Source organism: Halichoerus grypus, chromosome 11 (genome assembly GCF_964656455.1).
Source record: "Halichoerus grypus chromosome 11, mHalGry1.hap1.1, whole genome shotgun sequence".
In the NCBI taxonomy this organism is placed as follows: Eukaryota; Metazoa; Chordata; class Mammalia; order Carnivora; family Phocidae; genus Halichoerus; species Halichoerus grypus.
This window is the reverse complement of record NC_135722.1, coordinates 14408226-14422696: the sequence shown is the minus strand read 5'-3', so window position 1 is coordinate 14422696 and position 14471 is coordinate 14408226. Positions and strand designations below refer to the sequence as shown.

Sequence of the window (14471 nt, the reverse complement as noted above, 5' to 3'; positions counted from 1 at the left end):
GACAAGCAACGGAATCCAGGCCTTCTTCATTCTTTGCTGAGATGTGGAACGTGAGTGTATATTGCAAGCTTTCTGAGTTAGGGGAGTGCTTTCTAGCGGGATGATCCGCTGTGTGAACGCACAACCTTGCAGAAATCCCTGCAGCGCCAGGAAGCTCAAAGGGTTCTCATTAAGAGAGTGATTGCCCATAGGGCGCCTGGGTGGTTCAGTCGTTAAGCGTCGGCCTTTGGCTCAGGTCAGGATCCCAGGGTCCTGGGATTGAGCCTCGCATCGGGCTCCCTGCTCCTCAGGAGCCTGCTTCTCCCTCTCCCACTCCCCCTGCTTGTGTTCCCTCTCTAGCTGTCTCTCTCTCTCTGTGTAAAATAAATAAATAAAATCTTAAAAAAAAAAACAAAACTGATTGCCCAGCCCTAACTTACTTTTCCCAGAAAAAAATTCTTTTTTTTATTATTTAAAAAAAATGTTTTTTTAGATTTTATTTATTTGAGAGAGAAAGACAGAGATAGTGAGAGAGAGAGAGCACAAGTGGGGAGGAGAGGGAGAAGCAGGCTCCCCACAGAGCTGGGAGCCCGATGCGGAACTCGATCCCAGGACTCTGGGATCATGACCTGAGCCGAAGGCAGACGCTTAACCGACTGAGCCACCCAGGCGCCCCCCCAAAAAATTTTTTAACAACGCAGGTTAGGTCCTGAAAGACCTCCTTCAGAGTGACTCAGGAATCCCAAGATCTAGGTGGAATTCAAACCACAACTGTTTGTTGTTTGTTTGTTTGTTTAAAAAGGCTAATACAGGTCCTACATCTTATGTGACAGTGAAATACACATTAAAAAAAGAAAACTTCGTTCTGGGACCTTTTGGCCCCAGCAACAGGCAATTAGCTCATAGGTTTGCAAATGATTTCTCTGTAACATCACCTGGCTTCCCAGAGCAAATAATTCCTATATCCACAAATACAGCTTATACCCTACCTCACCACAAAAAAATAAAAAATAGGGGCGCCTGGGTGGCTCAGCTGGTTTAACGTTGGCCTTGGGCTGAGGTCATGGTCCCAGGATCCTGGGATCCAGCCTGGTGTCAGGCTCTCTGCTCAGCAGGGTGTCTGCTTCTCCTTCTGCCCTTCCCCTGCTCATGCTTGCGCTCTCTCTCTCTGAAATAAATAAATAAAAATCTTATAAATAAATAAATAAATAATAAAGGCACTCCCAAGCAGAAGCTCCAAGGGTTTCCCCATGTGTTGGAAACACCTCTTTCCTCTTTGGGGGGAAAAAAAAACTAACTACAGTTTTTCTGGTACCATACAGACAGGAACAATTAGCCCCTAAATTATGCATTATCATATTCCCTAATTGTACCATATAGTTTATGATTTTATATACATTTATAATGCTGATATATGATCTTGTTCTTGTTAATAATTATATGTGTAATTTACTGAAAACATCCTATGTTTATAGATCATTACAAATTATAGAATGTTGTCATATACATTACCACAATTAATTTTATATTTGTCTCCCAGCTGCCACAGATTGTACAAACTTTGTAAACAGACTGTCTTTGTGGGCCACAGAATCATCCAGATATGCACCTGGCTCATTCCTTACCTCCTTCAAGTCTTGACGTAAATGTCACCTTTTCGTTGGGCCTTCTCTGACCACCTCATTTAAAATTACACATACATCGGGGCGCCTGGGTGGCTCAGTCGTTAGGCGTCTGCCTTCGGCTCGGGTCATGATCCCAGGGTCCTGGGATCGAGCCCCGCATCAGGCTCCCTGCTCTGTGGGAAGCCTGCTTCTCCCTCCCCCACTTCCCCTGCTTGTGCTCACTCTCTTGCTGTCTCTCTCGCTGTCAAATAAATAAAATCTTTAAAAAAAATAAAATTACACATACACAGGGGTGCCTGGGTGGCTCAGTCAGTTAAGCATCTGCCTTCAGGTCCTGGGATCCAGCCCCATGTCAGGCTCCCTGCTCAGCAGGGAGTCTGCTTCTTCCTCTGCCCCTCCTCTGCTTATGCTCTCTCTCTCTCAAATAAATAAGATCTTTTAAAATAAATAAATAAAATAAAATTACACACACACAGAAAGACAGAAATAATTAAAATTACACACACATACACCCATGCTTCTAATCCCCCTTTCCTGCCTTGTTTTTAACCAAAGCACTAATCACCATCTAACAGAGTATATTTTGTACTTCATATTTTACTCATTTTATTTGTAAACCCCACCCCAATCAGATGGTAAATTCTACAGGAATAGGGACTTTGTCTGTTTTATATCCTCAGGGCCTAGAATAATGCCTAACCATAATAGATGCTCAATAAATATTGGTTTTTAAATTTGACTTACATATATTGTGAAATGGTTACCACCATAAGTTTAGTTAACATCCATCATCTCCTATAGATACAAAAAAAAAAGTTTTCTTCCTCGTGATGAGAACTTAGGATCTACTCTTTTTAATAACTTTCCCATATACCATAGCACAGTGTTAACTATAGTCATCATGTTGCATATTAGATCCTTAGTACTGATTTATAACTGAAAGTTTATACCTTTTGACCATCTTCATCCACTTCCCCTCCCCCATCAATAAATATTGTTGAATTCATGAATGAGCATATCTAGGTGCTGGGTATGAAAAAAGAGAATGAATTGCTTAGCCTTCAGAAGCTTCCTGGAACCTACCCATGAGTTAGATGAAGGTAGGGATCACGCCCATTTTCTTATTCTCTTGTCTCTCCAGGTTTTTGTTGGGTTTTTTTTCATAGTATCTGACTCAGTAGGTATTTCTTGAAGGGCAACCAGAAACTTTTCCCTTTTTTATCTGTCTCTTGACTTATGGCTCCCATTGGCAGAGAGGAAGTAACACTTGTTGCAGGGTACTAGTGTTACTCTCGCATCTAGTTACCAAGGAGGGCCACAGCCCACCAGCCCAAAGTGGTGGGTGGGTGGAGACCAGCGGGCATGACAATTACATGAAAAGCACAAATAGGCTCCTATAACTTCAAAGGGCTTCAGGGCACAGACAAAATACTAAACAGTCCAAATACAAAAAGCCTGAGATGCAAACAAGTATGAAAGCTCCCTATTTCACTTAAAGATTTTATTTTTTTTTAAGATTTTATTTATTTATTTGACAGAGAGAGCACAAGCAGGGGGAGCCGCAGGCTCCCTACAGAGCAGGGGGAGCCAATGTGGGACTTGATCCCAGGACCCCAGGATCATGACCTGAGCCAAAGGCAGACGCTTAACCAACTGAGCCACTTAGGTGCCCCTTAAAGATTTTATTTTTAAGTGATCTCTACACCCATCATGGGGCTCAAACTTACAACCCAGAGATCAAGAGTCACAGATGCTACCAACTGAGCCAGCCAGGTGCCCCTATTTCATTTGTTGCCTTCCAAATTGATTAAGATTTATTTAAAAATAAATAAACAACAAAACAAAAAACAAATAAGTATGTAAATAAGTAAAAATAAATAAATAAATAATTTTTTAAAAGGGATGCCTGGCTGACTCAGTCAGTAGAGCATGTGATTCTTTATCTTGGGATCGTGAGTTCAAGCCCCATGTTGGGCATGTAGCTTACATTTAAAAAATAATGAATACATAAATAATAACAATAACAACAAAAATAATATTAAAGATTAGTTTTTAAAAATAGCTAATGTTATCAAAGGTGCAAAAAAACAGGCCCTCTCCAAGTGCTGGTGAGAATAAAGTTCAGATAGTCTGTCTAAATTTGAAATTTTACATACCTTTCTAGGAATTTTTCTTTCTTTTTTTTTTTTTTTAAGATTTTATTTATTTGACAGAGAGAGAGCACAAGCAGGGAGAGTGGCAGAGGGAGAAGTAGACTCCCCGCTGAGCAAGCAGCCTAATGTGGGGCTTGATCCCAGGACCCCAGGATCATGACCTGAGCTGAAGGCAAACACTTAACCGACTGAGCCACCCAGGCGCTCCTCTAGGAATTTTTCTTAAGGAAATAATCATGGATAAGTGCAGAGATGTACCAGTGGTGTGTATGGATCAAAACACTGTTGAAATAGCATAAGGAGACTGATAAAATATGGTATATCCATAGCCTAGAATATTATATATAAGTTCAAACAATGATAGAGGAAAATACAATTGTGGAGAAAATGTTCATGACACATGCTTAGTGAATAAAGCAGGTAGCAAAATATAGTTACAGTATGATTCCACCTTTGTTACAGAGTGTGTTTGTGGAGAGTGACAAAACCCAGAAAGAATGTTTATTAAAATATTAACAGTGCTCTGGGCACTTGGGTGGCTCAGTCAGTTAAGTGTCTGCCTTCAGCTCAGGTCATGATCCCAGGGTCCTGGGATCAAGCCCCACATCGGGCTCCCTGCTCAGTGGGGAATCTGCTTCTCCCTCTTTTTTTTTTTTTTAAGATTTTATTTATTCATTTATTTAAGAGAGTGAGAGAGAGAGCACATGAGAAGGGGGAAGGTCAGAGGGAGAAGCAGACTCCCTGCCGAGCAGGGAGCCCGATGCGGGACTCGATCCCAGGACTCCAGGATCATGACCTGAGCCGAAGGCAGTCACTTAACCAGCTGAGCCACCCAGGCGCCCTGCTTCTCCCTCTTCCCCTGCACCCCACCTTGTGTTCTCTCTCCCACTCTGCTCTCTCTCTGTCAAATAAGTAAAAAAAAATCTTTAAGGAGGGGGCACCTGGCTGGCTCAATCAGTAGAGCATGTGACTCTTGATCTTGGGTTTGTCAGTTCAAGACTCCCAGTGGGGGTAGAGATTGATTTAAAATATGTATATATATATATATTTTAAGATTTTATTTATTTATTTGACAGAGAGAGCGAGAGAGCATAAGCAGGGGGAACAGTAGAGGGAGAGGGAGAAGCAGGCTCCCCGCCAAACAGGGAGTCCGATGCAGGGCTCGATCCCAGGACTCTGGGATCATGACCTGAGCCAAAGGCAGGTGCTTAAGCATCTGAGCCACTCTTATTTTAGAAAATAAAATCTTAAGGGGCACCTGGGTGACTCAGTTAAGTAAGCAACTCATGATTTGGGCTCGGGTCATGATCTCAGGGTTGTGAGATCAAGCCCTGCTTTGGGCTCTGAGTTGGGTACTGAGCCTGCTTTAGATTCTCTCTCGGGGTGCCTGGGTGGCTCAGTTAGTTAAACGTCTGCCTTTGGCTCAGGTCATGATCCCAGAGTCCTGGGATCGAGCCCCACATTGAGTTGGGCTTCCTGCTCAACAGGGAGCCTGCTTCTCCCTCTCTGTCTGCGGCTCTGCCTACTTGTGCTCTCTCACTCTCTGTCAAATAAATAAATAAATAAATAATATCTTTAAAAAAAAAAAATCCTCTCTTCCTCTCCCTCTTTCCCCCTCCCTCTCTAAAAAAATTAAAAATAAATAAATAAATCTTAAAAAAATTAACAGTGCTCTGAATCCCCACCACCACTTGGCATTGCCCTTTTAATTTTAGTCATTCTGGTAGGATATAGTGATATTTTACTGTGGTTTATTTTATTTTATTTTATTTAAGTAACCTCTACACCCAACATGGGGCTTGAACCTACAACCCCAAGATCAAGAGTCACACATTCTACTAACTAAGCCAGCCAGGCACCCTTTATTGTGGTTAAAATTTTTACTTCCTTAATGATTTTGAGAGACTTTACATATATGTTTATTGACTATTTGGATATGCTCTTTTGTGAATCATCTACTCAAGACTTTCTTTCTCCCTCTCTCTCTCTCTCTAGACTCTTTTGGTTTAGTAGGATATATATATATATATATATACCTTTTTTTTTTTTTTAAGTAGGCTCATGCCTGGTGTGGAGCCCAATGTAGGGCAAACTCACAACCCTGAGATCAAGACCCATGAAATCAAGACCTGAGCTGAGATCACTTAACTAACTGAGACACCCAGGTGCCCCAGTTCTTTATATATTTGAATACAAGTTCCTTTTGGATATGTGTAGTGCTTATGTCTTCTCTCAGTGTGGCTTGCTTTACCATCTTAATGGTTTCTTTTGATGAACAAATATTTTAATTTTAATAAGGCCCTATTTTTTGTTTTGTTTTTTTCAAGACCCTGTTTTTTGGTCCTTATTTTATGGTTGTTGATTTCTGTGCTCTGTTTGAGAGATCTTTGTTTACCCAGGTCATGAAAATTTTCTCCTTTAATGTTTTAATCTTTCACACTTAGATCTAAGATCCACCTGCTGTTTTTGTGTATGGTGTGAGATAAGGTTCAAGTTTCTTTTCTTTTGTCTTTCGTGTGGATATCCAGTTGATCCATCACCATTTGGAAAGACCATCTTTTCCTACTGAGATTTGCAGTGAAGCTTCATTCTTTCTCTTTCTCTTTCTTTCTTTCTCTTTCTTTTCTTTTTTCTTTCTTTCAAGTAGGCTCCACACCCAAGGCTTGAACTCACGACCCTGAGATTAAGAGTCACATGCTCCACCAACTGAGCAAGTCAGGTGCCCTGAAGTTTTCTTTTTTTGAACTCTCATATATTGTTAGTAGGAATAAAAACTAGTACAACCACCTTGGAAGACTGTTTGAGTGTATCTACTAAACCCAAACAAGTAAATGGACTTATACCCTATGATGTAGTAATTCCATTTCCAGCAGAAATGAGTACTTTTATTTTTTTACCAAAAGAATTGTTTGTAGCACTTTTATTAATAACCTCCCAAAAAATAATAACCCAAACTGGAAATGATAGACAAATAAATTGTAGAATATATTTATAATGGACTATTTATATAGCAATGACAAGGAAGAAACTGCTACTGCACATAACAACATGGATGAATCTCAGAGACATACTATTAAGCAAAACAAGTCAGAAAGAGCATGTATTGTACAAGTCTATTTAATTGAAGTTTGAGAAGAGGCAAAAATAATAAGAAATGTCAGAATAGAGGTAATCTGTGCCAGGAAGAGGGAATTGACTGAGGGGAGTATGAGGGAACTTTCTGGAATATTGGAATGTGTTATATCTTAGTCTGAGTGGTGGTCTCATGGATGTATAAATATGTGAAATTTATCACACCATGCCCTTGGAATTTGTGTGTTTTCTATGGCCAGGAAGAATAACAACAAACAACCCATTAGACAAATGGACAAGGAAATGAATATACGATTCACAGAAAGAATACAAATGGCTAATAAACAAGAAATATTCAATCTTAACAAATAATTAAAGATATTAAAATTAAAACAGTGTGGATTTTTGGACTGTTAAATGGGAGATAAATTAAATAATTAAATTTAAAAAGTCGATGGAGTTGTGAGCAACAGGCACTCTTAGCTCATGCGCACACAGCCATATTGGAGGGAAATATAACAATATCATTAAAATTAAAAACATTCACGTCTATTTATATAAAATTCTAGAAAATGCTAATTAATCTATAGCAGATCAGTGGTTGCTGAGGAACAGAGTGGGGGAGTAAAGAGGTATGGGAAGAAGGGGTTACAAAGGAATACGAGAACACTTATTCGGGGGTAATATGTTCCATTATCTTCATTATAGTAATGGTTTCACAAGTACGTACATATATCAAAATGTATTAAAGTGTATACTTTATTTAAAAAAAAAAAGATTTGGGGCGCCTGGGTGGCTCAGTCGGTTAAGTGTCTGCCTTCAGGTTAGGCCATGATCCTGGGGTCCTGGGATCGAGTCCTGCTTTGGGGCTCCCTGCTCAGGGGGGAGCCTGCTTCTCCCTCTCCCTCTGCCCCTCCCCCTGCCCATGCTCACGGGCTCTCACTCTCAAATAGATAAATAAAATTTAAAAAAAATAATAAATAAAAATAAATTAATTAACTTTTTAAAAAGATTTCATATTTTAAGTAATCTCTACACCCAGCATGGGTGTGGAACTCACAACCCTGAGATCAAGAGTCACACGCTCCACCCACTGAGCCAGCCAGGCAACCCTAAAGTGTATACTTTAAATATGTGTAGTTTAGGGTATGTCAGTTATACTCAGGAAAACTATAATAAATTTCCTGCAACCCTCTTAAAAAGATGCACATATCCTCTAATATAGCCATTGCATTTCTAGAAATGTTTCCTTCAGAAACATAAGTGGGTGAAGCATATACAGGGCATTTTCTGCCACATTCTTTGATTCAGCCAACTAGTATTTATTGAATGCCAACTATGTCAGACACTGGGCTAGACAAATGGGGTTACAGGCATGAATAAAATAGACAAGGTCTCTGCCCTCATGAAACCAACTATATTTATTATTGGTTAAAAAAAAAAAAGGTGCTACCCAGTTGGGTTCCCCATCCATCAATAGGGAAATGGTTATGGAAACGGTACCCATAGTTGCTGTGGAGTGTCTTCTGAAACCAGAGCAACCAGAGCCGTGGGCAGGAGTAGCAGGCACCTGGGGACAGCCAGTGTGGCCTCTACGATGACCTGCATGGTTAACATAGCGTATACACTGCAGCCTCCCTCCATGCTCAGCGGTGCTGCCCCCCCCCAACCAAATGTGAACCACTTCTTGGAGCCTATTATCTGTTAAGTCCAAAGAAGTCAATGTTTCCAGACTTCTTCATTCAGGACATTCAAAGAATGATGGTACAAAAATCATCAAACTGAGGGGCGTCTGACTTCAGCTCTGGTCATGACCTTGGGGTCCCGGGATCGAGCCCCCGGTCCGGCTCAGCAGGGAGTCTGCTTGTCTCGCTGCCCCTTTCCCTGCCCCTGCTCGCACGCTCTCTCTCTCTCTCTCTCTCACAAATAAATAAAATCTTAAAAAAAAAAAAAATCACCAAACTGAAGAAAAGAATGGGCAGGGGGAAGCTGCAGACATCGCCATCAGGAGGAAGGTCAGAAAGAGCGGCGAACCACTGAGTAAGCAGGATCAGAGGGGGAGCTCAGGGATAAGAACCACCTCCTCGAGGCTGTCCGGGAGCAGTTGTCCCAGAAGTTGACTGAAACTCAGGAAGAACCGAAGGACCCGACCCAATGAGTGGGGCTGCTGGAGATGTTGCCGGCCAATGGTTGAGCAAGGGCACCAAGCCAGTTTTAGGCAGCGAGACCCCGGCATCACAGCAAGAATCCACACGGATCCCATGGGCTCTATGTTGTTGTTAGAAACTTTGCAAGATGAGCTGAAGCTTTTTAAAGAAACAGCCAAAAAACAGATGGAGGCGTTCTAGGCCCTGAAAGTAAAGTTGAAGATGAAAGAAGAGAGGGCCCGGTTCATAGAACAGCAGATTTTATGTAACAGTCAAGTAAATGATTTTACAACAGCCCTTGAGGAAATGGAGCAGCTATTAGAAATGTGATAAAAAGCAAGGGGCCAGATGGCTCCCTCTTGGGGAGAAAGTCTCAGAGGAAGCCACTTAGAACATCTGCTTGTTGGCCATGATCTAGGATTCACCATCCTCAGAAGGAAAACAGTTTCTGCAGTAGGATTCAGGATAGTGTGTGCTGGTACGGAGGTTCCACCTTTAAGCAAGCGTTCCCAACCTTCCGATGGGTCAGCTTTCCTGAATCTCATGCATATGTAATGGAGGGGCCTGGAAGGGGCCCAAAGGAGAGAGGCCAGGAAGCTCGGATCAATGTCCTAGGCCACAAAGCAGCTTGTAAGAATCAGGAGACAAAACCAGCCACAGCCAGAGGATCCAGAAGGTCCCATTCAGATATGCGGGAAGAAAACTTTAATTGTACAATGGGGCACTGGCCCTCTACGAGAGATGTCACTGAGGAGCCAGGCACTCTCCTTCTAACTTGGGACACATTCTGTCCCATCTTGGTTGGGCTCTGTACCTCGCTGTAAATTTATGAACTTGAAGCAGCTTAATAAATGGAGTGAAGGTACAGACAGCAATAATACCTACCTGAAACTACGTACCTTGGAGCTTTTCATTTAAATCACTCCTGTATATATACATATATATATATTTGTAAAATGCTGTTTTTAAAGTAAATATTCTGTAACTATGTAGGTTATAACTTTGAGAAATGAAAAAATGATAGTACAATATTACACATTGGTCTATCAAAAGCTGTTAGAAACCTATATGAGGCACCTGGCTGGTTCAGTCGGTGGAGCATGTGACTCTTGATCTCGGGGTTGTGAGTTCAAACCCCACATTGGGTGGAGAGATTACATAAAAATAAAATCCTTAAAAAAAAAAAAATATATATATATATATAAGCTGAAATGGAAATATGTTAAAAATACATGATTTAGTACTAAAAAGCAAGTTACAAAATTCCCATTTTTGTTTTAAAGAAATACATATATATATTCAAATCTTCCGTGTTGTTAACAACTAAGGGAAGGGAGGTAGTTTCCTGTGGGAGGTAAATATGGGGGAATGTGGGCCTGGGAAGGAATAGTGAGAGACAAAAAGTCCCGATGGCATTTGAGTCCCCGGATTGTTGCTATTTGCTTACCTGCCCTTTCTGAGGTTTGTTATACGAGTCAGTAGATCATCCATGTTGCCCAAGCTAGTTAAGAGTTGAGCATCAAGGGGTGCTTGGCTGGCTCAGTCAGAGGAGCATGCAACTCTTGATCTCAGGGTCGTGAGTTCAAGCCCCTTGTTGGGTATAGAGATTACTTACATAAACTTGAAAAAAAAAAGAGTTGGGCATCACCCAACCCAAGTGTCCATTAGTGAATTAATGGATAAGCAACATATTATACACACACACACACACACACACACACGTATGTATATATGTACACACACATACACACAGTGGAATGTTATTCAGCCTTAAAAAGGAAGCAAATTCTGATACCCGGTACAACATGGATGAACTCTTAGGACATTATCCTAAGTGAAATAAGCCAGTCAGGGAGCACCTGGGTGGCTTAGTCGGTCAAGCGTCTGCCTTCAGCTCAGGTCATGATCCCAGGGTCCTGGGATCGAGTCCCACATCGGGCTCCCTGCTCAGCCGGGGGCCTGCTTCTCCCTCTCCCACTGTCCCTCCTCCCACCTATGTGCTCTCTCTCCCAAAGAAAGAAAGAAGGCAGTCACAAAAGGACAAATGCTACATGATTTCACTTATATGAGGTATCTAGTGTAGTTAAGATTACAATAACAGAAAGTAGAATGGTGGCAGCTGACAGACACATGAAAAGATGCTCATCACCATCCAACATCAGGGAAATGCAAATCAAGACCACAATGAGATAGCACCTCACCCTTGTCAAAATGGCTAAAATCAAAAACATAAGAGATAGCAAGTGTTGCCAAGAAAAAGGAACCCTCATGCACTGTTGGTGAGAATGCAAATTGGTGCCATCTCTTTGGAAAACAGCATGGAGGTTCCTCAAAAAATTAAAAATAGAGTTACCATATGATCCAGTAATTCCACGACTGGGTATTTACCCAAAGAATAAGGAAACACTAATTTGAAAAGATACACGCACCCCTATGTTTATTGCCACATTATTTACAATAGCCAAGACATGGAAGCAACCTGAGTGTCCATCCATAGATGAACGGACAAAGAAGATGTGGTGGGGCGCCTGGGTGGCTCAGATGGTTAAGTGTCTGCCTTCGGCTCAGGTCATGATCCCAGGGTCTTGGGATCGAGCCCTGCATTGGGCTCCCTGCTTGCGGGAAACCTGCTTCTCCCACTCCCCCTGCTTGTGTTCCCTCTCTCACTGTCTCTCTCTCTGTCAAAAAATAAATAAAAACCTTTAAAAAAAAATAAAGAAGATGTGGTATATATACATATATTGGAATATCACTCAGTAATAAAAAAGAATGAGATCCTACCATCTGCCACAGCATGGATGGACCTAGAGGGTATTATGCTAAGTGAAATAAGTCAGTCAGAGAAATACAAATACCATACAATGTCACTCAGATGTGGAATGTAAGAAACAAAATAAATGAACAAACAAAGGAAGAAACAGACAAAAAACCAGACTCTTAAATATAGAGAACAAACTGGAAGTTGCCAGAGGGAAGGTGGGTGGAGAGAAGTGAGACAGATAAAGGGGATTAAGAGCACAATGATGAGGAGGGGTGCCCCGCTGGCTCAGTCAGGAGAGCATTCGACTCTTGATCTCAGGGTTTTGAGTTTGAGCCCCACATTGGGCATAGAGACTACTTAAAAATAAAACCTTAAAAAAAAATAGTACACTACGATGAGCACTGAATATTATAATTTTTTAATCATAAAAAAGAGTTAACCATTATATTGTACACCTGAAACTAATACAACACTGTATGTTAATTATAATTCAATAAAGAAAGAAAAAGAGATTTTAAAAATGCAAAAAAAAAAAAAAAGAGAGAGGAGAAAAAAGTAGAGTGGTGGTTGCCAGAGGCTGGAGGGAGGGTGGTATCGGGAGCTGTTTATTTTTTTTTTTAATTATTTTTTTAAAAAAGATTTATTTGAGAGAGAGAGCAAGAGAGAGAGCATGAGTGGGGGGTGGGGAGGGGCAGAGGGAGAGGGAGAAGCAGACTCCCCGCTGAGCAGGGAGCCTGACGTGGGGCTCCATCCCAGGACCTGGAGATCATGACCTGAGCTGAAGGTAAACATAAACGGCTGAGCCACCCAGGCACCCCTTAATTAATTTACTTTTTATGTAATCTTTACACCCAACGTGGAGCTTGAACTCACAACTGTAAGATCAAGAATCAGATGCACTCTAGGGACTGAGCCAGCCAGGCACCCTATGGGGAGTTGTTTTATAGGTACAAAGTTTCAGTTTGGGAAGATGAAAAACGTTCTGGAGACGGACCATGGTAATAGTTGGGCAACAGTGTCAGTGTGCTTCATGTCAATGAATGGTATACTTAAAAATGGTTAAGATGGCATATTTTTTAAAAAGATTTTATTTATTTGTCAGAAAGAGAGCACAAGCAGGTAGAGCTGCAGGCAGAGGGAGAAGGATCATGACCTGAGCCTAAGTCAGACCCTTAACCGACTGAGCTACCCAGGTGCCCCAAGATGGCATATTTTATAGCATGTACATTTTGATATAATTAAAAAAAAAAAAAGATTTGGGCTTCACATTGCAACTGACTAGTGCACTTACATTAGCTAAAGTAAATAGTTGAAACAAAATAGAAGCTTATTTCTCTCTTTTTTTAAGATTTTATTTATTTATTTGACAGAGAGATAGACAGAAGAGCACAAGCAGAGGGAGTGGCAGAGGGAGAGGGAGAAGCAGGCTCTGCACCGAGCAGGGAACCCGATGCGGGACTCGATCCCAGGACCCTGAGATCATGACCTGAGCCGAAGGCAGACGCTTAACCATCTGAGCCACCCAGGCACCCCCAAATTTTTTTTTAAAATATTTTATTTATTTGAGAGAGAGAGAGAACATGAGCGAGGGTGGGGGGAGCAGAGAGAGAGGGAGGAGCAGACACCACACTGAGCAGGGAGCAAGAATGCAGGGCTCGATCCCAGGACCCTGGGATCATGACCTGAGCTGAAGGCAGATGTCTAACTGACTGACCCACCCAGGTGCCCCAGATATTTTTTTAAAGATTTTTATTATTTATTTATTTGAGAGAGAGAGAGTGAGCAAGCAAGAGAGCGAGCACAAGTGGGAGAAGGGGCAGAGGGAGAGGGAGAAGCAGACTCCCTGCTGAGCAGGGAGCCCAACCCAGGGCTCCATACCAGGATCTCCTGATCACGACCTGAGCTGAATGCAGATACTTAATCGGCCCAGGCACTCCTAGCGACCCAGATTAACGGGGACTCTACTACATATAACTCATTCCTGCTGAGATGGTTCCAGCCATCTTCATCACCACTCCACCCGCCAAGAGGAGAAAAAGAGTGTGAAGGAGACTCGTGGGCGAGTTATGGACTAGGCCTGCTGGTCCTGATGCTGGCACCCATCACTTCCTCTCACACTCCATGGGAGGTGACTGAGTCCTGTATCACCTCTTACTGCAAGGGACACTGAGCATATGACAGCTCAGATATTGTAGGAGAAGTGGATAAAGAATTTTGGTGGACAGTTAGTCTTTAAAAAAAAAAAACAAAATCCCTAGGGGAATATACATCTAACTGAAATATTAATTATCTCCAGAGGTAAGATTACAGGAAACTCTCACTTTTTATATATAATTTTGAAGTGCTTGCATTTTTTATAATAAACATATGTTACTATTATAATCAGAAACTATAAAGTAAAACCAGGGTAGAGGGAATGAAATAAAATGTTTGCATAAAAGCTGAAATCAAAAAACAAAAAAGATACAAAAAATACTAAACTTCTTGTTTATTATTTTTATTTTTTATTTTTTTAAGATTTTATTTATCTATTTAGGGGCACCTGGGTGGCTCAGTTGGTTAAGCGACTGCCTTCGGCTCAGGTCATGATCCTGGAGTCCTGGGATCGAGTACCACATTGGGCTCCCGGCTCAGTGGGGAGCCTGCTTCTCCCTCTGACCCTCTCCCCTCTCATGCTGTTTCTCTCTCTCTCGCTCTCTAATAAATAAATAAATAAAATCTTTAAAAAAATATT

The 14471-nt window shown here is 41.5% G+C and overlaps 1 pseudogene; it reads left to right on the top strand.

Moving 5' to 3' along the window:
- The first annotated feature begins 8426 nt into the window (after nucleotides 1–8426).
- On the top strand, nucleotides 8427–9306 carry LOC118543742 (small kinetochore-associated protein pseudogene; annotated as a pseudogene).
- The last annotated feature ends 5165 nt before the right edge of the window (nucleotides 9307–14471 follow it).